The sequence below is a fragment of the Nilaparvata lugens genome, chromosome 3, assembly GCF_014356525.2.
Source record: "Nilaparvata lugens isolate BPH chromosome 3, ASM1435652v1, whole genome shotgun sequence".
NCBI lineage: Eukaryota > Metazoa > Arthropoda > Insecta > Hemiptera > Delphacidae > Nilaparvata > Nilaparvata lugens.
In genome coordinates this window covers 62,134,536-62,160,380 of record NC_052506.1, presented here as the reverse complement: position 1 = coordinate 62,160,380, position 25,845 = coordinate 62,134,536, and the positions used below count along the sequence as shown (strand labels likewise).

General features: G+C 34.4%; 1 protein-coding gene across 1 annotated transcript in view; it reads right to left on the bottom strand.

Annotated features, from left to right (window-relative positions):
- Window positions 1-20,425, bottom strand: part of LOC111049893 (high affinity cGMP-specific 3',5'-cyclic phosphodiesterase 9A) — a 271,239-nt gene extending 250,814 nt beyond the window's left edge. The window contains exon 1 of the mRNA XM_039422858.1: window positions 20,176-20,425. The gene's annotated coding sequence lies outside the window, so the exon portion shown is untranslated. The remainder of the gene's footprint in view (window positions 1-20,175) is intronic.
- Window positions 20,426-25,845: the final 5,420 nt, after the last annotated feature.

The window sequence follows — 25,845 nt, the reverse complement described above, 5'->3', positions numbered from 1 at the left end:
ACTGTGTACGCTGATTGCGAAGCCGATAGGTAGCAAAGCGCAAAGGCATTGCATTGCACCCACTCACTTCGCACTGTCACCATTGGCTCAACGGGTAGGTAGCATTGGTGTTATTAATAAGAAATGCTGACAGTTGAAAATGAATTCCACTAAAGAACGGACCACAACGCTCGGCCTACCGCCGCCTGCTTCTACACCACAGTGGGATTCACTTTACACTGTCAGCATCGCTTGAATAGGAAGCATCCATGTTATTTATCAAGAATGCTGACCGTGTGAAGTGAATCTCCAGGCTCCGGCCCAGGAGGCAATTAGCTTGCTACGACTGCTAAACAAATTAGAATAATAATGTCCTGCCTGCCGGTGTCTGAGAGGTTGAATACGTATTGCAAATTTAATCCTTATTGGCTAGTGTATGCTAAACTAGGAGTAGACTGGCGTTCGCCACTGTTTATTAAGATCTTGTTTATTTCATCACGACTGGAGTTCTCATCCTCAGCATAGTGTTAACAACGAATAACGACGAAAACTTAATATAATTAATGTTGATGATGTATTGTCGTAAAAGGTAAAGATAAAAAAGTTGATAAATCATGTTTCACCGTGGTCCGTTTCAATATTCTACTGATAATTATAATTGAGTTGAGTCTAGGAAAATGGATGACCCGGCTTAAGGAGAATGGCAACGTCTGACACGTGTGCTCAGTTACAGTAACTATATAACCATAGTAAAATATAATACAACCATAATTTAACTGGTTAAAGAGTTACTGTAGGCTCAGTGAACTTGTCAGCTCAGTTGAACGCAGTAAAAAGCGAGTGGGAAATCAAAGTACAATAAGTTTAAAATGTATTGAGGTTTATACATAAATTATTATACATTATATATATATATATATATATATATTATACATAGTATAGTATAGTAGTATAGTATGGTATATATTTCAAATTTCAAATTTCAAATTTATTAAAAACACACAAAACAAGACAAAACAAAATTACAAAGATTTACGAAACAAATAAAACACAATAAAATGTTACAAATATAAAAAACCATGGGCTTAGTGTTTGGGTGTGTTGGAGAAGAGAAAAAAAAGAGAGGAAGATACCTAGCCAACTATGGTTTCCCATGTAATAGGCAGGCAAAGAAGAGAAGCGAAGTAATGAGGAAAAAAGGAAGGGAGAAATGGGGGGGGGGAAGGAAGAAAACAGAGGAATAGGTACTCAAAATAAAGGTAAGCGAGTCCACTGAAAAATGAAAAAACTAATGAAAAAAAAAATGCTGGAGCAGAAATCTCGAGTCATATATCTAAATGGAAGAAGAAATTACTGTATGTCCAGTTTTTTATATCCAGTTTAATTTTTCCGCTGATCTTATTGTCCATGAGAAAGTGATTTGGAATGAGGTGTATTATTTTAATACCTATGTAAATTAATTGCCTCCTTATACATTCAATATCAGTTTTATAGGTTACATATTTGTTAGCAGTGGCCCTTAGATTATAATAATTAAGAGTAGAGTTTATTGTGAGAGGAAAATCGGATCTATATTTTATTAAGTACTCAATTACGGTTTTTAGGTGTAATTGACGTATAGTCATGACCTCAAAATCACTAAAAACCATATCCGTTGGATAGAGCCTGGGTTTGCTTAATATAGTTTTAATTATCAGTTTTTGTGCTACAAATAATTCAGCAATATGACAGTTGAAACAGCCTCTCCAAACAACTATGCCATACTGCAGAATTGACTTGACTAGAGCATGATACATCATTTTCAGGTGGTTCTTATTAAGAATTCTGTTAACTTGGTAAAATTTAAAAGATAAATATCTAATTTTTCTACATATGTATTTAATATGAACATCCCATTTAAGGTTTTCATCAATTATAATTCCACTTAGTATTATTGACTTTTTTAATGGTGGGACAATCACAATTACCCAAGTTTAAATTCACTGAGAATGGAGTCTCAAATCTTGATTCTCGTTAGGCTGCCCTACTCTATTTGCAGAGAAAGTTATGTAATTAGTTTTTTCAATATTTAAACTTAAGGTATTCTTATGTAACCACTTCAAAGCTCAAACCACTTCAACCACTTAAAAGCATATTTTTTTCAGCTATAGTATGAACTTCATTCCATGAATTACCGTGAAAAATAGCTGCAGTATCATCTGCAAAGGATATTACAGTTGAGTTTAGAAGTCTTAAATTCAAAAAGTCATTTACATAGAGTATGAAAAGGATGGGAGAAAGTACAGTACCTTGAGGAAGACCGTAAGAAGTTAAGTTAGTTACACTAGATTGATCACTTATGGTTAGGGACTGGGTTCTATTACTCAGATAACTTTTGAACAATTCAAGCGAGACTCCTCTGAAACCATAGGACTCCAGTTTATTGAACAAGGTATTATGAGGTATTGTATCAAAAGCTTTGCGTATATCCAGGAATACCGCAATAGTTTTCTTATTGGAGTTTATTTTATCAGATAAAGTATTGATGAATTTTATGAGAGCGTCAGATGTACTTTTACCATTTTGGAAACCGAATTGGTTCTTGTTGATTATTTTGTTAAGATTCAAGAAAGAAACGACTCTTGACTTTATTAGTTTCTCCATTATTTTAGCAAGGTTGCTGATAAGACTAATCGGTCTATAATTACAGGGATTAGTCGGGTCACCTTGTTTGAATAGAGGTTTTATTTTGGCTGATTTGAGGTGCTCGGGAAAATATCCCTCCTCAAAGCATCTATTAAAAATGAAAGCGAAATTATACATTGCAAGCATCTGCCTGGGGGATAAAGTTAGGAAGCTAACAAGCTATACAGTTCTTACTCATATTTTCTACACATGATTGTTAGTATAGCACCTTAAAAGTTTGATAGAAACTACCATGAGGATTCCATTAGAAATTAGATTTCAAAAGATTATGCTACTGTCCAAAGGCCAGTAAGAGAGCCGGAGCATTCATTACATTTTTCGGAATATTGAATTACAGCACTAACCAAAGACGAAGTAATCAATTTCAATAACTAATAGGCCATTTCAATTGAGGGAGCTTTTCCACAGATGTAATTAAGTTATCGGGTTCCCATGTAATTTATTTCAACCCACAAATTATATTTCAATTTGGAAATGATGGAATGTGGAATGCTGAAGATAATTGCTTGGTTGAACAGACAAACTTGGTCACACCTTGAACGGTTTTGTTACTACAATTCGCTTATTCAGCATAAATTATATGTGAGATTTTACCTCTGACTAATTAGAGAAATTCAATCAGACTCCTCTAGACCCCAGAATTCTCCAGTTGTGGTTTAGTATTCCCGTCCATTTGGATAGTCGATGGGATAAATGTGTGAAGAGTAATGATTGGAATTAACGAGGTTATTTTCAAGTAACGATATTCACCATATTCTCTAGGGATACATTGCTTAAAATATGAAAGTTGGACCTTTATGATGTTGTTTCCTACAATCAAGAAAGAGGATCAACCTACTGTACAAGTTCAGAAAATTGGATAACCATTCACATTCAACATCTCAATTAAAATTAACATCCTACTAAATCAGTGTTTTTGATTGTGGCTGTAAATATCATTCATAATATAATTGTTCAAATGCCGGTCTCTCATTATCTCCACTACCATTTATTGAATCAATCCCTCAATTTGTCGCCATTTGTTATCACTGATGACAGCAATTTGAGTGTCGGTGGCCGACCACCCAAACAATTGAATCGATAACTGACACATTATGCTCAGGCTCAGCACCTCAGCTGCAGCCGGCAGCGGCTGTTCATCTATGGACTTTTTATTGGGTTTTAAATCTTGTCAACAGGCGCTGTTGCTTAGGCCGGCCTCGTATTAGCGAGAGTCATGTCACGTACCCAGGTCTCCAGATGAATGCTGAAAAAACTAGCAAGTAACACATCAACCGGTGATGACAACTACATGAATGACGCCGCTCATTGTAAATATCTGCAGACATAGTGTCATTCACTGTCAGCATTGATTCAACGGCAACCATTGATGTCATCTATATTATAATCCTTCCAGTTTAAAGTGAAACCGATTGTTCGATCCAGCAAGAAATATCGATTGCTGTGACATTGGAGCCATTGTTCCCAGTTTTCTGGTCGAACAAGAAATATCGATAGCTCGAGCACTAGAGCCATTGTTTCCAGAAACGATTCTTATAATTCACAGCCATCATCAGAGACATCATTATCACGAGGCATACGAAGCGCCGTTTGCCATTTCAGTGGAATACGTCACTGTGATTGTAACTTATCCAGTTGTCAAGGACTACGGATCACTGCTTATGACGCAACACTAACTTCAGAGATTTTATGTGCAAGTTGATTGTGGAGCGAGGGAGTGTTATTAATTTGTATGCTGATAAGAAAACTACAGTAGGCTGTGCACTAACAAAGCTTGAATTCTAGGCTCAGATCATACAGAACGGACGATTGGCACGGACGTGGCTCGGACATTTGTCACTTCCTCGCCACTCCTACATAAACATATGGTCAAATGCAAACAGAAGAGACATGGCGCTAGCGACGCGACTACGGCACTGCCACGTCTCTTCGAAATGTTTACATAGGAGTGCCGTGGAAGGGACAAAACTCCGTCAAACGTCCATTCTGTGTGAATTGGGCCTGAGATTCATTCAGGAAGTACAACCTACTTAGGTCATAAACAAAAGTCGTGGAACTGATTAATCCTTAGCTTCCTGTCAACTTAGTAGTATAATTCACGTGATTTCATGATAATTTTGCTGACAAGAAGGGGGAAATGATTATAGACTTGATAAAATCGCGTTATGACTATCGATGCAAGTTGAAAGGTTTTTGAAAGGAGTGTGAAGGTGTTCTTTAGCATTTGAAAGAATAGTGATAAATATTTGTTGTCAGTTTTCCAGCAGGAAACTCCCTGAACCTCTATCAAATATAAATCAATGGAAAATTAATCATATTTGAGTAGTAGTTGAGAGAAATAACAGGGGTAGTAAAACAATATCAATATCGCCGTTTTTTAAATCATAGATGGCTGAGAATGTCATGATAGAGCCTGTCAAACAAAACAAGAGAGCCATAGTAAAACATTAGGGGCATACATTGTTGAGAATCGATAGAGACTTCATCAATAATTCATTATAGCAGCAGAAATTGCTACGAAAATGTATAAACAGAGGCAACATTGTAGTTCATTAGATAGAAAGCCCGGCTGAGAGATACATCCAATAAACTGTTGTAATGAACTAACAGAAACGGATGTTATCGGGTACTCCACCAACAGCCACAACGGTAATCTATTTGTAATTATATCTATCACAAATACAGATATGAGATGCGTTCAAATAAGTGTTCACTGTTCACTGGTCGCCGGCCAAAACAACTGCTGCCAATATATTGCCAACCAATGGATAAACCTCCAGCATTAGTTAACAGACGGCTGATTATCGACAATGAATAGCATGCCCTCATGATAAATTGTTATTTATCCACGACAACCACCTGATAGCTCAGCAATATGGGTGTTTGAAAACTCCACCCCAGGCCCATAATTCAGAATAGAATTATTAATTGCTATGCTGGTGTTAGAATAGAGCGCTCATTGATCAATTTCACTGAATTAGACGTTCTAAATTTATCGAAAATTTGTTGATGTTCCTTTGTTGAATTATTGTGGAATATGTACCTACCTCACATAGAAAACTAAGCTCAATATATGTCTGCTTGTTGGTTCAAACTTCAAACTCATTCGTTTGTGAGAATAAGAGTTGCTGTAGAAAATGTAATGAATATTAAGACACTCAAGATCACATCAATACATTTAAAAATATCATATTAGATATAGGATCGAAGTTTTCTAAGCGCCATTCATTGGAGTTTAAGCCAGTAGTTTATATTGTAGACATATTATTTGCACTAGATACTGACTGAATCGGGCAAGGGTACTTCTAAAATCTCAAACAATAACCTCGAATCTTCCCAGACTGCAAAACCAAATCGTGGCTTACTCAACTTTCTCGACCGAGACGATAAACTTAAAGTATGCACTAGAGAGGGCGTGACTAACATCTTTATTGTGCCAGGCATTAACTCCATACTAACACTATTCTCGAACACACAACTGTAAAATTATTAGGATGCTCCACACTTTTGTAATATTATTGCTCTGAACACGCTGTTTGTGCTCGGCAACGCAACATGTGAATGCATAATACGGTACCATTTCTGTATTGTTTTGGAGTCATGTCTGCATTGTAAGTGAGTTTAATAGAATTTATGATACAAATATGCATTCTAAATGGAGGAAAACATCATAAATGTTTCCAGAATTTTGAACAGTCAAATGTACGTTTTTGGGATGATTGTTAACAATAGTGGAGATAAAGCTGAATTTCAAGTACTTTTGAGGATTAGAACCTTAATTGACCTTCACGTTTGTTGAAAATTGAGTTATTGTTTGATTGTCAAGACCTGAAACGTATCCCATAAACAAATTTCGAAACACATCATAATTCCTATTCTAGAGGATAGCCTACAGTATTATGAACGCATGAAGATGCTCAGATTATTGTTTCTGTAATTTGAACGGACCTTAGTTGGAAAAGCAATACAAGTTATGAATATTGAGCTAAGTTCTGCATTCGATCAAAATTGAATACGAAATCGAAATAAAGTATCGAATTTATTAGTATCAAACATTCCTTGATTCGGTCTTCAGTGAGTAGTAGCCTGAATATTATTTAGTGAGAAATGTGTTATGTGTAAGAGATTATAACACAGAATAAACTGGTTAAAGACATAAACACGGAGTTTAGCTCAAGCATAAATGTAATGGAGTATTAGGCTAGTCGCATATACAGTAACTATATTACCCACAGTATGGCCATTGGAATTTTTTTTCCCGCCGCCGCCATGAAAATTCCAAATATTTGTATTTTATACAATGGAGCTTATATGGGATAAGTAAGTAAAATCGCTTGCTTTTACTTATTAAAGTATATTTTTGTGATTATTAACTTCGATATTTCTTTCATGTTTTTTCTATATTCCCAATATAGTTTTGGAACTTGAAATAGTAAATCGTAGATAAAAGCGAGTAAAAATGATAGGTAGGTAACGTAACCTAAAGGCTGAATTTCCAAAAAATACCATAAAACTTTTGAAATGTGTCATGATATTGTAACAAATTTTGTTCCATTGACAAATAATAAAGTTCTCATATCTATTTCTAGAAGCATGATGGAATTCTCATCACAATAGATTCCATAACATTTAAATAGTTTGTTTTATTCAGCCAATAAGTCTGACGAAAATATTGTAAAGCACAACATTGAATATAAACTCTGGAAGAGCCAATTATTCTAGCCATAGTACTACTTGATGAATTTAATAAACATGTAAGAAACTGAAAAATAACACACATAACCATTATTGTTTACATTTAGTGATATTTCTAATCTTACCACTGCACGTGGTAATGCAACTCGAAAATAATATCAATAGCTATTGTACCAACATGTTATGGGTAGGGTACTCAGTACTGAACAGAATCAATCAGAGAAGTCAAGACGTCTTTAATCAGCACTTAATCATGGTTAAATATTTCATAAAATGTTATATTCAATTGGGCCAGAAAAATATTTTGAAATTGGATTATTTGAAGTTCGATCCAATAAATGGGATGAGGAAATACACAAAATTGAAATTTATCTTTCTACATATTTATAGATCACTGGTTTCCAATAAGTTGTCCGCGAAAGCTCTAGAAGTGGTCCGCGAGGAGTCCGAGGGAAGGAAAATTGATGTTTTAAGATTTATTAGTGTTTTTTAAAGTTATCTTTTTTGTCTATATTAAAGTATAATCAATTTCTCTTCGAAAATGATATATCAAACTCATCTTAAGTTCAAAATATGTTTCCAATCGGTAAAATAAGTGTTAAGTTCCAAATGCCTAATGCTTCAAGAAAGGACTTGAAAATTTGTTTGGAATCTTAATGGCGGATTTGTACCATGTGACCGAGCTAACCAATCAGAAGCGTGACAGTCACTGGCCATACTGTGGGTAATTGACCGAGCGAAGTGAGGTCTAAGATTCAAGTCGACGGTTTGGCGCATTTCTCTTAATGTTTAAATGTTTGAAAGTTTAAATGTTTGAATGTTTATATGTTGCGCATTTACGGCGAAACGCGGTAATAGATTTTCAAGAAATTTGACAGGTTTGTTCCTTTTTTAATTGCGCGTCGACGTATATACAAGGTTTTTGGAAATTTTGCATTTCCAAATGCAAAATTTGGAAATCATCTATCTTTTAAATCTTAAATCATCATCTTTTAAATCAAATATGAAAGGAAAAAGGAGCCTCCTTCATACGCCAATATTAGAGTAAAAATCAGACTATAGAATAATCTATCTTATCTTATCTTATATATCTATTATATAAAAGCGAAATGGCACTCACTCATTGACTGACTGACTGACTGACTGACTCACTCATTCACTCGCAGAAGTAAAAATCTACCGGACCAAAAACGTTCAAATTTGGTAGGTATGTTCAGTTGGCCCTTTAGAGGTGCACTAAGAAATCTTTTGGCAATATTTTAACTCTAAGGGTGGTTTTTAAGGGTTTAAAGTTCGTCTTTTAGCATGTATATTCTTTTTATTCTCTTAATTATAATTGAAAAATGTCCATACCATATGTTAATATAGGACTATAATCTAGAGAGAGAGTACCTCTTCGAAACAGTTGTTAACTGGTAACTAAATTAATAATTTTGTCAGGTTGGCATTAAGTTGAGTTGACTTTGTTAGGTTGGCACCAAGTTGAAGATTGAAATGCATTTATCGCGGAAAAATTGATTGAGCACTGCTACTTCAATCAGAGCTATTCCTGGGAATATTATATCACTAGCCGTCAGGCTCGCTTCGCTCGCCATATCCGTTTAGCCAGACGTTTAGTCTGGACCCCCGACTGGATCGTTCTAACATATGATAAAAATGCTCAAATGAAAAATGCAGGCGAGCGATGCGAGCCTGCTGATCTCATTCTTGGACGATCCAGTCGGGGGTCCAGGGGGCGGAGCCCCCTGGCTAGACGGATATGGCGAGCGAAGCGAGTCTGACGGCTAGTCTTATATAAAATAAAAATTGAGTCTCAAATTTTGACGTTCAATAACTTTTTTATATGTGCACTAAATTCGATGATTTTTCGTTGTTTTTTTAGTTGTATTTGTTATGTTCAGGACCAGGTTTATGGCTTATCAAACTTATAATCCGACTTCAGGACTCTTCCCTACGGTCCTTCAAAGTTTACATATAATCCTTATGGGAGAAGATTTGTGAGCTGGCCACACACAGAAATAAAAATCAGCTGGTATAATCATTGCGTCATCCAACAGCCGTCAATAGATAGTAGACAATACAGTAATAACTATATTACCCACAGTCACGCATTTAATTGGCTAGCTCGATCACGTGGTACAAATCCGCCATTAAGATTCCAAACAAACTTTATAGTCCTATCTTATTGCATTGGAAATTTGGAACTAATCACATCTTTTACCTATTGGAAACATATCTTGAACTTCCGATGAGTCTGGTATAAAGGTATATCATATTCAAAGAGAAATTGATTTTACTCCAATATAGACCAACAAAGTTTATTCAAATAACATTAATAACTCTTAAAACATAAATTTTTCTTCACTTGGGCTCCTCGCTGACCACTTCCAGAGCTTTCGCGGACCACTTATTGGGAACCGCTGATCTAGATACATATGCAGAAAGATAGATTTCATTTTTATTGTATTCCATCATCCAATTTATTGGTTTGACCTTCTAATAATATAATTTCAAATAATTATTGGCTCAATTGGATATAACATTTTATAAAATTAATATATAAATCACAGTTAAATATTTTTTAGCTTTTTTCCCGCTGTCGCCATGAAGATTCCAAATATTTGTATTTTATAATGCTGCTCATAGTGGAATATAAGTGAAATCGTTGCCTTTACTTATCAAAGCATATCTCCGTGATTACTCCGATATAACCTCTTTCAAGTTTTTATATTATATATATTCGCAATATAGTTTTAGAACTTGAAATTGTAAATGGTAGATAACAGGGAGTAAAAATGAAAGGTAACTAGGTATCGTAGGTAACCTGAAAGCTGAATCCCCCCAAAAAATCGAGGGTAGATAATAGGGAGTAAAAATGAAAGGTACCTAGGTATCTTAGGTAACCTGAAAGCTGAATCCCCCCAAAAAAATCTAATAAACTTTTGAAATATGTCATGATATTGTCATATATTGAAACTCATAATCAACAGCTATTGAAGATTGAACATGTTATGGGTAGGCTTCTCAGGACTGAAGAGAATCAATCATAGAAGTAGAGACGTCTTTAATCAGCACTCAATCACGGTTCAATATTTCATAAAATGTTATATCCAATCAAACCACAAAAATATTTTTAAATTGAATTATTAGAAGGTCAAACCAATAAATTGGATAAGGAAATACAAGAGAAAAAGAAATCAATCTTTCTGCATAGGTATTTATCTAGATCAGTGGTTTCCAAAAAGTGGTCCTCAAAAGCTCTGGAAGTGGTCCGCGAGGAGTCCGAGGGAAGAAAGATCGATATTTTAAGAGTTATTAGTGTTATTTGAATGAACTTTATTGGTCTATATCGAAGTATAATCAATTTACCTTCGATAATGTTATACCAAACTCATTGGAAGTTTAAAATATGTTTCCAATCGGTAAATGAAATGATAGGACTATAAAGTTTGTTTGGAATCTTAATAGCGGATTTGTACCTCATGACAGTCAATGTCCATACTGTTGGTAATATTAGTTACTGTAGTAGACAAGAGCGTGTGCTGCTCCAGAACCACCCATGTATTTTATTCTAAACGCCCCAACTAAAAACAAAATGAAGTGTTGATCTTATGGAGATTGCCTCATCACACCGTTCCACGCCATGCCTGATTCAGTGTGTGAGAGTGCTTCCATTCAAACCAGTAAGCAAGAAGCACCTGCATGCAAAATGCCGCATCGCGCCTCCTCAGGTGAAGTTGCATCCAGCTGAAGTTTGTCTTGAGATGCATTAACTATTTGGCGGAACGAAGTTCGCCGGGCCAGCTAGTTCATCATAAATCAGCTGACAAGTGATTACACAGATGTGTGGAGAAGCCAGTCTATTGCTGTATTTCCATAAGGTCTATAGTTCAATCAGGTACTTGTGGATGAGAATACTGCGTGAGGTCTACTGTTCACAGAACTACTAGTATAGTTACTGTAGTCGCATATTGAGAGGCGACGCGACGTGACTCGACGTGACTCCGAGTCTCCGAGATGATTAATTTAATATCATATGATCATATAATGTTCACATTCAGAAGAATCTAGCTCGTGTAACTAACTATAAACAGCCCCTACGACGGCCCACGGCCAACTGGCATAATGTCTGCTGTCTACTTTGCTGTCTACTTGGCTGCTTGAGCTGTGCTTCGGGCTCGGGCTAGGTCGAAAGACAGAATCAACAATATATTCATCTAGTCAATACACAAAAGGATCACTGGTGAAGTTTCATTCGGGACCTAAGAAACTGACATAACTGGTGACAGGAGCTTAGAAACCAGGATTTTCGCTACAAACAAGGTAAAAGAGGAATACATTTTGGGACCAAGTTTAGTCTCTACCTGCGAGGTGATCAGCAAATAATAGTCGACCCTTGCGACAGATTCACACGCTTCTGCCACTCAATGAAAACCATTCTTGAATTTTATTTTAATAATTCATTTTTCTATATACTGAGTAGATAAACAATCTATTTTTATTGTAGACATCTTCAGAAGGACTCTTTTTCAACAAGTTGTTAGATCTAAGTTCCTTGATCTAATGGGAACTAAAAATTCATATTTTCCTGATCAAGTAGAGGAAATGATAATTGAACTTTTAAAGCTGAATGAATTGATGTATATTGAATACATATTCATATAAAGTTGAATAGGCCTGCAACTGACTCGCTAATTCTCTGTGTTAGAATATCAAAGCATCTGTGACAACTGATTCTACCTGCGGAGACTCATCCTCTCTTCTGTTGGAACCCTTTAGTCTCAAAAAGTATTGGTTCCAAAGTCCCTAGCACCGACATAACTTATAGGTGAAAAGTATTACGTCATTATTCTTAACTTATTGGGACTCTTTTTTCAAACGAATTTGGTATTATATTTTTAAAACAGTGATCACATTTCAACAATAATCAAGAAACTACATATTATAGAAGTTGAACTGTACGACTTCCAACTACTCACTTTGATGATCTAACAGATAAATATCTTAGAAAACTGGAGAATAGCTTCAGTGGTGATTATAATATGTAATCATAACTGCAGTATGTAACCATAACTGCAACTATAGTACGAGGGGAAAAATTTCTAAAATGAATTCATTCTGAGTACAAACAATTCACGTTACATGTCTGATTAGCCCAGACCTATTTTGACCAAACTACACAGCAAGTATTCAAACTTGTAAACATGCTGTGAGAAGTTAATCTCGAATGGAATAATCTTCTCAGACTTTGGTTTGTGTTGAGAGTCCACTAATGACTCTGGGTTTCTCTCACAAGTAGACTAGAAATCGTGGCGCCACAATCTGTTGATAAATTAATATTCTGTCCAAACTATCAGACGAGTCTCTAGACCATATAATCTCAACTTTCATTATTAGTTGTGATAACCTTGAACACAAAAAATAGAGTTGAATTATTCTTTGAAGCACATTTCTAACTATTGAACTATCCAGCCTAAAACTTGAAAACAATAATTATGAATACTTTCTTCATTCTTCATTTAAGAAAAATTCTGTCAAGCTCTGTCAAATTCATCTCAATATTATAATCACAGATTTTTTTAAAGGAGGAAATGTAAAAGAAATTATGCTCCTACATCGTTGGTTTTTCCTCAATCTCTGATCGAGATGGTTCACGTTTTTAATTTTTTTCAATAGTGCAAGTCAAGAAGTTCACCAAGAAGTTCAAGATTATTTATATTATTATATAACTTTTTTTTTCAACGCTGACATAAAAAAACAACTTTTGAATGGATTTCGATATTGCTTTTAAACAACTTTGCTTCTAATATATTTATAATTGATCTGAATTTGTGATTGGGATTGACCATTATAGACTTTTTTTAATATTCAAATGAATCAAAAACTAACGATAATAATTATCTTATTTGAGCCCTGCCATGCACTTTCTAGGAGTGTATTCCCAGGCAGAAGTGAATCAAATAGGACTGCACGCTGATTTGTGATTTTGCACCAAAAAGAGTAATATAATTTGTTATAAACCTTCTCTTATAATATTATCCAACCTATGTTGCAGTGGAACTGGAAACCTGTGTTTCGATGCTTGTAACTATCTAATGATAGTTAGGTCGAATCTATTCTATTTGATGATAGTTAAATGAAAAACATACTTTTGGTGAGCATGAGACATTATAATAATTACGGTATAGACTATAGTTATATAATAGTTATAGACTCACACATAGCAGGGAGGACTCAAGTATTGAATTCCAAATATAGATATAAATAAAAGCATACATCCGTATAAATTAATTGTGACTTTCAGTAGAGATTCATTCCAAACCATTCAGACCGACTGGGATGCTTTAAAGAGCAAACAATTTTTGTTTGTATTGAGCAAGAGGGCAGACAATTTTATTTCGGGACTCATCAACATACACTTGAACAGACACTTTAGAAACTTCAACAGATTATAGCAAATAGCATCACACATATAAAATTGAATCACTAAATGATTCGATTTCTTTCTGTGCTTCTCACACTTCTGATGTTCTGTTAATTTCATTGGGCTTAGATCACATAACTTGAACAAATTTCGTGAGCCCCAATATTATATTTCGATCCCTCCCCCCAAAAGAATTTCAAGGACCGCAGGCAGTCTGCGTCCAAACCTGTGGTCACCCCAGACTTATTTGAAAGTAAAAATCAAAACGGGTATCGAGGTTATGAGAAGGCAAACATCTTCCTTATCACAAGGCACTGGTCGAAATGGTGTTCTATCTAAAGAACAGAGAAATCCTTTATCTTGAACAAGATTTCAGAATTCAACTCACTGAATAACCGATAAAGCCAAATCAATCAATTATTGTATCAAGGAGGGCCTGCTAGAGTTATAAAAAATCCCCTTCTAATTTGTTGAAATACGGCTGCTCCATTTGATAACTGACTATCTCGATACGCATTCAACTAATGAATGGGAGAATGATTCTGAATAGCTTTTTGTTTATAAACTTCCACTAAGTGGGTCAAGTACAAAATATAAATTATTATCAACTGCAGATTGCAGCTAACTCCAACTGCTCGATTCACGCGTGAGATATCAACATCAGCACGAAAACACAAGATACGAGATTCGTGTTTTTCAGCGTGGTCGACAACGTATACACAATGAGAAGCTTGATGGAGTTTCAGTATCACATTCGAAAACATTCTGATTTTAGAAGCTGATAGATCAGTCGTAAGAATTACATACCTATCTATTAAAAATATTAGAGAAATAAGAACATAGAGAAAAAATAAAGTTATATTGTAATGTTTTTTCTCTAAAACTCAATTAATTACGTGAGTTATCAACTTACACTATTCAACCTCAGCCCAGTTACACTTCCATGAAAAACTAATCTGGAGCTCTTCCCCTAGGAATTTGAAAATATCATTGTCAGAAAATACAATTATTTGGATATCATAGAACATTGTATCACATCACATCCTCTCAACAAAATAATATATATCATCAGTTCTCATGTCTTCATTCATATTATACATTATTTATTCATTTTATTTGAAAAATATTACTACTGTATATCATCAGTTCGCATACCTTCATTCATCTTATTGAAATAGAGTATGGATCAGTTATAATATGTCTGTCAAAATGAATAAGAATAAATATTTAAATGAAAAATAAAAATGTATTAGGTTAAATTCATGTTATGTTTCCCTGCATTGAAGCTAAGTATAGATACTTTCTTATTATTTTCAATGTACGTAAGCACGAGTTAGAAATTCCGATACTGAAGGGAAAGAGAGAACTCAGAACACTAGGATAATATTGTCTGTTGTAAATAATTATTGTTCGTTTTATTATGCTATTCACGATTTCTCAACGATCAAACTACTTACAATCGATGGAAATTGATACTCGTAGAATGTGTTTCTCACATTTCGAAATAGCACCATGATGTAGACCTGTCATGAAATGCTTCTTCGGAAATATTGCTGAGTTGTTGAAGTGAGGTGAGTTCAGACACTTGGCGCATTCGCATTGGCGTTTGTCCCTGACCGGTGCGGCAGCCCTATATCCGACATCTGGACGTGATAAGTTGGAACCATGAGGTGAGCTGACATCTAGGCCTATGGCCCCTTTCTATGGCCCCTTACGAACTGGCCAGCTGTACGCCAATGCAAGCAATCTCAATGACCCAACCCAACATCGGACCACCAAGGCTACACGGGTCTCAACTTCACGTTAATCAGGTAGATACTCATTTCCAAGTACAAACTTATTATGAATGAAAAGTTACGTTTTGAATGAACCTATTCATTTTAGTTGAGTCAGTCGTATTATTCTCCCATGGTAGCAGACAATGGTTTTTCTAGATCAGGTGACAACTACATTTCAAAATCTGGAGGCTTAATTCTTTATAATGATAGAAAATATTCAGAAAATTTGAGAATTTTATGATTCAAAAAAGATTTTTATGTGATTTTATCACAAGTTATAATAATTTAAGATTAATTGTATCAATCTAAAGCCAGTTAGCCTACACACAAATCGATTTTAGGACGTACGATTTTTTCGAACGGACCTTCGACTTTCGTCCTTATGAATTCTACCAGATTAAACGGAACTTGACAATCATCATATGTTTAATCTAATAGGATTTATAAGGACGGCAAAAAAAGTGCGTCCAAAAATCGATGTGTGTGTAACTAGGCTAAGCTAAAGTCCTATTCCAAAAAACCATATCCTAATTTCCCATGTTCTGAAAAGCTTTTTGACACACTTGATTTTTCAACTTTGGAAGTGAATAACAAAGGTGGATCTATGAGAGCAATGATTGAAAAATGAATTAAAGATCCACATAGATCTGTATTAATTAGATGTGATTCATAAGTTTTTTTTTTTCACTAAACACAAAAGTGATTACTGAATATTGAATAATATATGAGCCTAGAATCAGTTGAACGATATCTTGATCCATTAAAAATATAATTCCTTCATTGTCACAGTCTTCAATTCATCATTGTTGAGAAACGTGGCTAATATATTATGTAAGTGTATTCAGACAAAAAACGAAAAATTTCCGAATTCCGGATTTGGGGCCGAGTTAGCACTTAAAACGAACCAATATAAGTTCTTCACACTTTGTTTTACTTATAAAATATCAAGTATTTATCAATATAGCCTTACATACTATTATGAGTCTATTCGACTCATTTGGTTTTACTGAAAAGGCTCGAGCAATTGATAGATTAGGATGAAATCATGAGTTAATAGTTTTCAGTTATCAATGATAGAGACTTGGTAATGTCGTTTGTCTTCTGCCAGAGAAATTAATCTACTATGTGATTGCTGATCACCCTGAAGAAGAACTGAGAAATCCAACAGGTGTCAAGAGAATAAAATCTGTTGTGACATGTTTAGAGAACGTTTAAATCTTCTGTCAAGAACTAGTATGACGGATAATCAGCATAATTAGGATGAAACGGCATTATTTATGAGGCATTTCACAGCAGGAACTATTTCATTTTATTCTTATTATTGACCATCCAGCAAGAGAAATGTATTCTTGACTTATTTTTGTGGATTACAAATCTATCTTGAACAATGAGATGGAAGAATTATCCAACTAGTTTCAACAGGTGGTTGTGGAGTCAGGTGATGAATGAAATGAGGTGGAACATGAGAGGAATGCAGCGATTGAAAAACATTTATATGGAGAAACAATTAATAGAATAAGTACATATTTATGAGAGGTGAATAACATGGAGATAGATCAGAAGATATGAAGGAATACTATCATGCTCAGTATTCCGTCTCCAGGTTTTTTTTCAATATAGAATGTCCAATATTGCAGAGAACATGGTTGAACATGGAAATGTATTTTTACACATGTTCTGTATTCTCTATTAGGCCTGTACAGAAATTATTATACTTGGAGGAAATCGATACAATAATTATTTACAATCTACTGAACATTTTACTAGCAAGAATAATCAGATTATCATTGAATCTCTTGAACCTATTATGACAGTAAATAATGTTGGGTGCTATCGATATTGATAAGTTGATAGTCTAGCAGGCAAGACTATTAGAAGATTTGACTACTGGAAGAAATTTTCAGATAAGAAGGATTGAGTAGGAAAACTTTATTAAAGTTATTGTATTGCAGTCATTAATTTTCGTCGAAACCTTGGTGAATTCCTGTTGGACGGGAGGTCAATAATAAATTTTAGCTGTGAAAATAAAAACGTAGATTGTTATGAAGTGTGTTTTTTCAAAAAGGGATGGGATCAGACACTTTACGTATAATCGTAAATAAGAGAATCGATGAAGCAAGTTGGGGAGGTGTAGTGCGGTTGAGTGTTGACCCCCTTAGACAGTAGACACAGATCTGATAACATTCAAATCAAACCCCAATCTTTACATGATAATTTTTAGTACGATAATAAATCAAATCAGAATTGATTATCGCTATTCGTATGATGATTTATTAAACACTCAATTTGACAGCAATATATAGATAAACTGTTTGCTCTACAAACGAGTGTGTTGCTGCTGGGTGGGGTCAGCCATCGCTCCGCTCCTTGATCGCAGTCGAATCATTTAGAATTAATTGAAAAAATCCAATTACTGTTCTTTAACCGTTCTGTATTCCATTGTTGGCGTTCTCTTCCAGAATAACCTCATTTCTAGGGCTTCTATAGGCAGGCTGCAGGTCGCTCATTGCACACTCCACACGGTAGCTTCTCCGCTCAACATGCACAATGGCCTTTTGTCCAGTGAAACAATCACATGGAATCACTGGAGAAATGTGAGCACAATAGTAGTGAATCACAAATCAGACATCTCTCTCATTTGCTGAGAGCAGCAGTATTTCTATCAAATTTCAAATTGAACACAATAATATAAATTAATTCGATTGTAGGAAACCGTTTGCTTGGCATTGAACAATTTGTTAGTCGCAGTTTGTATTTGCCTAATCTCCCGATTTACGTATTTTCTAATTAATAAACTGCAGCAGCATTCGGAATCAGTGTCCAGTTTAGGTTTTTGCCTTTGTAATTGTTATTAAATCACCAATATTATGTCTGATTTCGTAATTATTTTCCAAGTTTTATCACATTGAACAATATTTAATGGTAGTTGTCGAATTTTCTTGAATTAACTTTCCCTGTTCACTTGAATATTCTCTGTTCCACAGTTCCACACCACTGTAAATAATTACACGTTACATGGAAAATGCATTGTATTAAATTTGAAAATACCATGATTTTTTTATAAAAATGGTCCTCCAATATCATGGTTCATGTATAATCAAAGTCCATTGTAACAAGGATCAAACAATATCTTCGATACTTCGATGTTCAATGGCTGCCTTGTCAAAACATGAAATGTCATGTTGGATTTCCATTACACGGAAACTCATGTTCTACAATCTACATTAGCAGCCTTTTGTCAGGAAATTAATTAGGCATACATGGACTCTTTCCTCTTAATATATGAAACAGAGCTTACTTCCATTTTCCGTTTTAAAAATGTTTTTCAATTTTTGAACGAACTTACACAGTTATAGTAATCAATAACGAACTAATGAATAACTGAGACAGGAAAATGCGATTCGAAGTTTCAGTCAGCCAGCTTTATTATGAATTCAAATATGCGAAGAGGTATACTGCTGTAAAACAACCTCTAAGTTAAGCTTAACACGTTAGGAATAGAGAAACTTTAAAACCGTTTTATCTCTTATCTTTGCCGACAGCATAACAAGTGGTTTCTTCAACGTCAATCGCTTGAATATTATAGGGAAGCCGTATTCATAACAAACACCGTAGCCCAAGTCCCTAGGCTGTTATTAAATGAAAAACCACCAATATATTGGAAAATATTGCATCTGTGAAGTGTGAACAGACCCCTTTTACTTGATTAGGCCCTACTTCAGTAGAGATACTACAATATGTAATATAATATGCATATGCTCAATTTTATTAATTCAATTGAGTTAAACAATAGAGAAAACATAAATGTGTTTCATTTTGAGTTTAAGCCACCAACTGATTAAATCGAGTTTAAGCTTTGACTGTGCAAACGGCCCTAAAAGTTGAATATACCGCATCAGAAGCTCATTATCATGGCATGACCTATGTAGAGTTTGTATTGTTGCCTCTTCAATAAAACAAATAAAAATCAAATACAGTACCTACGCACGGATATACCTTAGTGTTCCTATACCTTATATAGTATACGACGTTATAGCTTATTATATCTAGTGTTCAGAGGCCCCAAAAGAATCAGAAAGTCAACATAAATTATTTCAACATTTTTTCAAACGGAGGCATTAACCAGTATCGGAAACTTTATTAAATCCTTCTAAATTTCTCAAGAGCAAGGACTACTATGCATATTCTATAACTGTAAGCCAATCTTAATGACAACATAACGCGTCAATTAGTCTGTTCTCGCATAGAAACAGTCTTGTTTTTACAAACAACGCTTGAATTTCAAACAAGTTATTAAATGCATCCTTACAATATTATTGGCAATTGATCAAGACGTTTGGCCAGTCCTTCAAAAACAGTCAAGCAAGTGCAATCTGTTATGTAGTGATCTAGTGATAGTGTGTTATATGATTCACAAAATTAAGAAAAAATGTTACTTGCTTCTAACTTGTATTGATTACTCCCTTTTCAAGTAATTCTCATGAAGTATCAGGCTATTTGCTTTATAGTATACTCTAGTATAGGATTATAATATGCTTCAGGCGATTGGCGGAAAACATTATTTATATAAAATGTATACTTTCAATACATGCATAAAGTGAAGCGACAACTTACATTTTCAGACTAGCTATCTCTGTATCTTGTTGTTCTGGAAAAGTGTCAAGTGTTTTCAAAGTCAGCCGATAAAATAATAAAATCACTTTTTAGCACAGGCACAATAAACGTTTCTTCGGTGAATACACCAGACTGTACAAGGGATTCTTTCTTTAGGCAGAAAATATCATTTATTCATTTCACCGTACGCGGATAAGAAACTGATTTTATCAATCGGCATTGGTTGTGAATACGCCGCCGAGTCAACTGAATCAACTGGTCCAGCTTGCGTTGTCCACAGGCTGGGTGCCTTTCGAAAATTCCCTACCCATCTGAAATTTCCCTCCGCTCAACTCAACTTCCCACTGTCAAGAAAGTTTAAGCCGCTAAATTCAATCATGCTATCTTTTAGCTGAATTTCTTTTTTATAATAATTATTTTAATTTCATTATACACTATTACCTACATTGAACTTGAAAAACAGCAGTCAGAGTACTTCAACAAAACTAGTAGAGCAGTCAATAAAATTGGAACTTTTCAAAATAGTTCGCCTGGGTCTGTTGAAGTCAATAAAATTGTAAAAAAATGTCAATTAAAATAACAAACCACAAATAAATTATTATTATTTCAAATAGTAGGACTAGTGCAAAAACTACATTGCTTCTAAAATAAATTTTTTTTAGATTATAAAATTCTGGATAAAATGAAATCATTCGGAGCTCTCTATCTCTAATGAGTACTGAGTTATGATTTTTCAAAAATTAGTGAAATTTGAAGAAAAAATCATTTTTTATGAATTTTAGTTTTTGATCAACAATATCTTCCGATTGTTACCATTTAGATGTATAATTCAAAATACCTCTTGGCGTATTTTGTGCTCTACAATCTGAGATCAGGTAGAGTGCTCGATCTCATATAGATTTCCAGGTACACCTGACAACAATGCTCCTTGTATTGTGAAAAACACCTAATTTTCAGCTTCAACCATCATCACCAACTTACATTGCCCTCACATTGATATATCGCACAATGACATAAGTTCATGAGTTTATGTTCTATGAGAATCACCCTTTAGATGCACTTCATTCCAGTATTTTCTAGTGGAGAGGCGCGCTTAAGGACACCTCAAGGATCAAAATTTCAAAAACTTATAACTTTTGACACAATGCTCAGATTTCATCGTACTACACTTCATTCTTCTCGGCTCGTCAAGGCGTTCCAAAATCATGCATCATAATTCAAATTCGGTCGAAAAATGGAAAATTTACTGTTGAGTGTACTTCAGCCAATATTCAAATACACAAAAAATGGCTAATTTCTATATTCAAAGCTATGTATCTCGGTAAACCCTTATAAAAATCATAACTTGACCTTGAAATGTACAATAGAATTTTATCTTTCATCTGCTGTAAACGAGGTATGGGAAAATATGTTCGTAAAGTGAGATTTGATTGTTGAAACAAATCCAGAAATTTTAGATATTTTTCTCATATTAACGATTTTGGCTGTTCTATGATTGAGAAAAGTGATTCAAGATGGATTTTAGGCAACTGAGCTCGTAGAGGATGAATTTATCTACATTTTGGAATCGATCGCGAGTTTCTATGATGTATCAGACTCGTTTTAGAAACTCTTGATCAACAGTAAAATTACGAAAAAAATGTAAAAACTGAAATCGCCATTTTTAAAATATTCTGTAACTTTTGAAACGTATTGGAATCGGAAGTATTATTCATTGCAGATGAAAGAGTAAATTCTATTGTACTTTTCAAGATCAAGTTATGATTTTTATAATAAGGGGTTACAGAGATACATAGCTTTGAATATAGAAATTGGCCATTTTTTGTGTATTGGAATATGGGCTTAACTCAACAATAAATTTCCCATTTTCGGACCGAATTTGAATTATGATGCATGATTTTGGATTTGGACCACCTTGACGAGCCGAGAAGAATGATGTATAGTACGATGAAATCTGAGCATTTTGTCAAAAGTTATAAGGGTTTGAAATTTTGATCCTTGAGGTGTCCTTATAAGCGCGCCTCTCCACTAGGAAATACTGAAATGAAGTGTATCTAACGGGTGATTCTCGTAGAAAATAATCTCATGAACTTATAGCATTGTGAAAATATCAATGTGAGGGCAAATTAGGTGTTTTTCACAATACAAGGAGCATTGTTGTCAGGTGTACCTGGAAATCTATATGGGATAGAGCGCCCTACCTGATCTCAAATTGTAGAACACAAAAATACGCTCAGAGGGATTTTGAATTATACATCTAAATGGTAACAATCGGAAGATATTGTTGATCAAAAACTAAAATTAATAAAAATTTATTTTTTTCTTCAAATTTCACTCATTCTTGAAAAATCATAACTCACTACTCATTGGAGATGAAGAGTTCCGAATGATCTCATTTCATCCAAAATTTTATAATCTAGAAAAAAGGCAAGAGCAATTTTTTCTGTCCGATCACGAGATTTGACAGAAATAGCTGAAAACTGGAAAATGAGCCGAAAATACGAGGTTTTTGGCTCACTCTGTATCTAGCACAAGGAAATTGGTTCAGGACTTCTCTTATGTACCCAAATAATATATTAAAAAATCAGAACTACAATATAAATAGCATGCACCAATGTATATAGTGACTGGACTAAGGGGGTTTGCGCAATAAATTAAGGGGAAACTAGATTTTTCCAGGGTGTTATTATACAAAGTACATAGACGCGCCACCATAGTTCCACCGCTTGCTTACCTCCCCCACCTCCCAGGACCACTCTGGATGTCTAATAAGTTATACAGTACTTTTTAGATTTCCAATAATCTTAATATTACCAAGTTAACCTGCACAATGTACGGTACGTTGTTCCGCTAGATGCTCATATAGGTAATACTACCACCAACAGGTTGGTGCTTTATGGAAAAATATTGTTGAAAGTGTTTTTCTGTTTTCATTGCCATCCAGCATCCACCTAGGAAGCCCTTGATTATAGAAAATTGAATTTGGTTCAAATTGTGGACCTTCTTTTCACTTGCATTAAATTTAATTAAAAATAAATAGTTTTGACATTAGTTAGTCTACTTGAGTTTTGAGTGACCCAAGATTACACGAAATTCATCATCTCTGCGTAGTTCAAGCCATTTTTTAATCAATCAGATTGATAATGTACAGTTTTACTTTAATGGATCCCATTTTTAAAGAATTCAGGATAAAAAGTATCGAACAAAACTAGTCTGTGGGGATATTTCCTGTTAACTATAATTGATCTCTCACTGACTGGAAAAAGAGAAAAGTAATTAATATAGAATTGTTGAGGAATCCATTTGATTGGAAAATGGCTTGAAGTATGGAGAGATGATTATTTTTTTGGAGTCTTCGGTTTATAAAAAAATTACCGTACGTTATTACTTTAAAAACTATTCATTTTTAATTCAATTTGGAAGTGGAAGGAAGAGTCCTGGTCCACAATTTGAGATCAAATTCGATTTTCTATCACCAAGGGCTTGGCAACTAGAACAGAAAAAAAACACTTTTAATACAACATGTAATAGTTTTTCCGAAACAATCTGATGGTGGTAGAACTACTTAAATGGGCATTTAGCGCAGAAAAACGTACATTGTGCAGATTAACTGGACAATCAAGATTATAGGACTTATGATAAGAAATTATGACTTATGATGAATCATTTTAGAGGTCATAAAAAGAGTTATGACGTTGAAAGGAAACATTTTTTCAAGAACGACAGCGTAAACTTTTTTTATAGAAAAAATAATATAAAATTATGAGGTGAAAATTTCCTAATTTTGTATGAGAATAACATCCTGAACGATAGATGAAAGATGAAATGTTTATAAAATAGAATATAGTGCCCTTTTTTAAGTTAATAAAATAACAGATTTAAAAAACAAATTATAATAAATAGTTTCAGTGATCCACACCATCTTCATGAGGATTTGAATCTTATTTTTGATCTATTTTTTATTAATTTCAAAAAAGGTTACTATAATTTTATTTTATAAATAGAAATAAATAGCCATGTATTCATACATTTTAAGAAGATGAAATGTTATATGACATTTATATCCATTCATCCTCAAAAGGATGAAATCAAAGTAAGCTTGATATCTTGATTTGAAACCGAGATATTTGTTTACTAAACAATATTGTAATTTCCAACTACGGCTGGCTCCATTTCCCAATTGATTTTCAGCCTTATTTTAGATTTTATAATTTATCATAATGAGATCCCTTAAATAGATTGTTGAAATAAATTTTAAATCAATTGGTATATTTAGATTTTAGATATTCATCGGTTTTCTCTAATTACTGTATTATATTTCCAGATTTATTTGGCATTATAATCCTAAGAGCATGTTAAGTGTTGAGACTGGTGAAAGTTCTTCAGGTACTGCAGTTTCACTAATCACCTCGATATTAGTAATCCATATTTTTTATAGACCTAATAATCCTCAACATCCTTTCGGAGTGAGACAATTTGTATGTTGACAACGCTCCTCAAAGAAAGACTAATCATAAAATGAAGTCTACAGTGGTGCAGAGGATCCAAACTATTTCAAGTAGCCAATTGCAGGAAAATCCCTATCCTAGATTAGTTTACTGTGCATGAAAAGTGCAACTTTTGCTCCTGAAGGAAGCGTTTGTCCAGATAAATTTACCCTATAAATTGTAGTAGATACATTATTTTGGACTTAAAATTGTGTGCGAATTAAGTTATCATTTAAGTTACGTAAGTAACATAGCCTTTAGATTGTGTATTCGAAATTAAGGTTTGAAGAAGTTTTGGGCAAATGCCTGTTGTATTTACCTGGATTGTATTTGCATATGAATAAGTGAATAAATAAATGAAAAGAAGGGAAATTACGCAAGTTCCGTAATGTACACAACAATTTTCCTCCACTTCATTTTGGAAAATGAGTAAATGATTAATTGTCCTGCTCTAAGGTTATGTTCTAGACAGCTTTTTGAAGAGAAGAATTATGTTTAAATAATGAAATAACATATTTTAATAAGTGTAGAAGTAGGAAAGATGTTGTATGCATCGCGGCACTAACGCGATTTTTCTTCCTCAGGGAACTATTGCCCTTTGGCAACGTGAACTCGCGACAAGAAAGTTGCACTTGAGTTTCTAAATGCACAATAGTTATTTTCACATCTGGGTACAAAAGTATAACGTTTTCTCTGAGGGGAACGTTTGTCGCCGATGGCTGAGCCAAAGGTGATTTCCTCGAGGGAAAGAATCGAGGAATATACTTTTGTCCCGTGATGCACACAATATTTTTCCTCCACCTATATTCATAGGGATAATAAACTTCTCTTCATATTATAATTTGCTCTAAAGCTTGTTAAAAATTGAAACCACGAACGTATGTAATGCCACAGTATGATATCGTTCAATAACGATTCTACAATTCTCTAGCCCCAACTAAACGAGCGTCTCAGACTCGCTGAATATTTTTAGCTCGATAGCCGGATGCATTGACACTTATGGCGTGAACTATACGAGCGGAATAGACACTCCCCATAAGAGGCCATGCATGTTCTGAAGACGAGCGAAATAAACGCGTAAAACGCTCATATAGTTGGGGCCAATCATCTGACCAGTACTATCTACAACACAGGAACTCAAGCTCGCTGCACACTCGAACATCAGTGGCGGCTAATAGCTGCT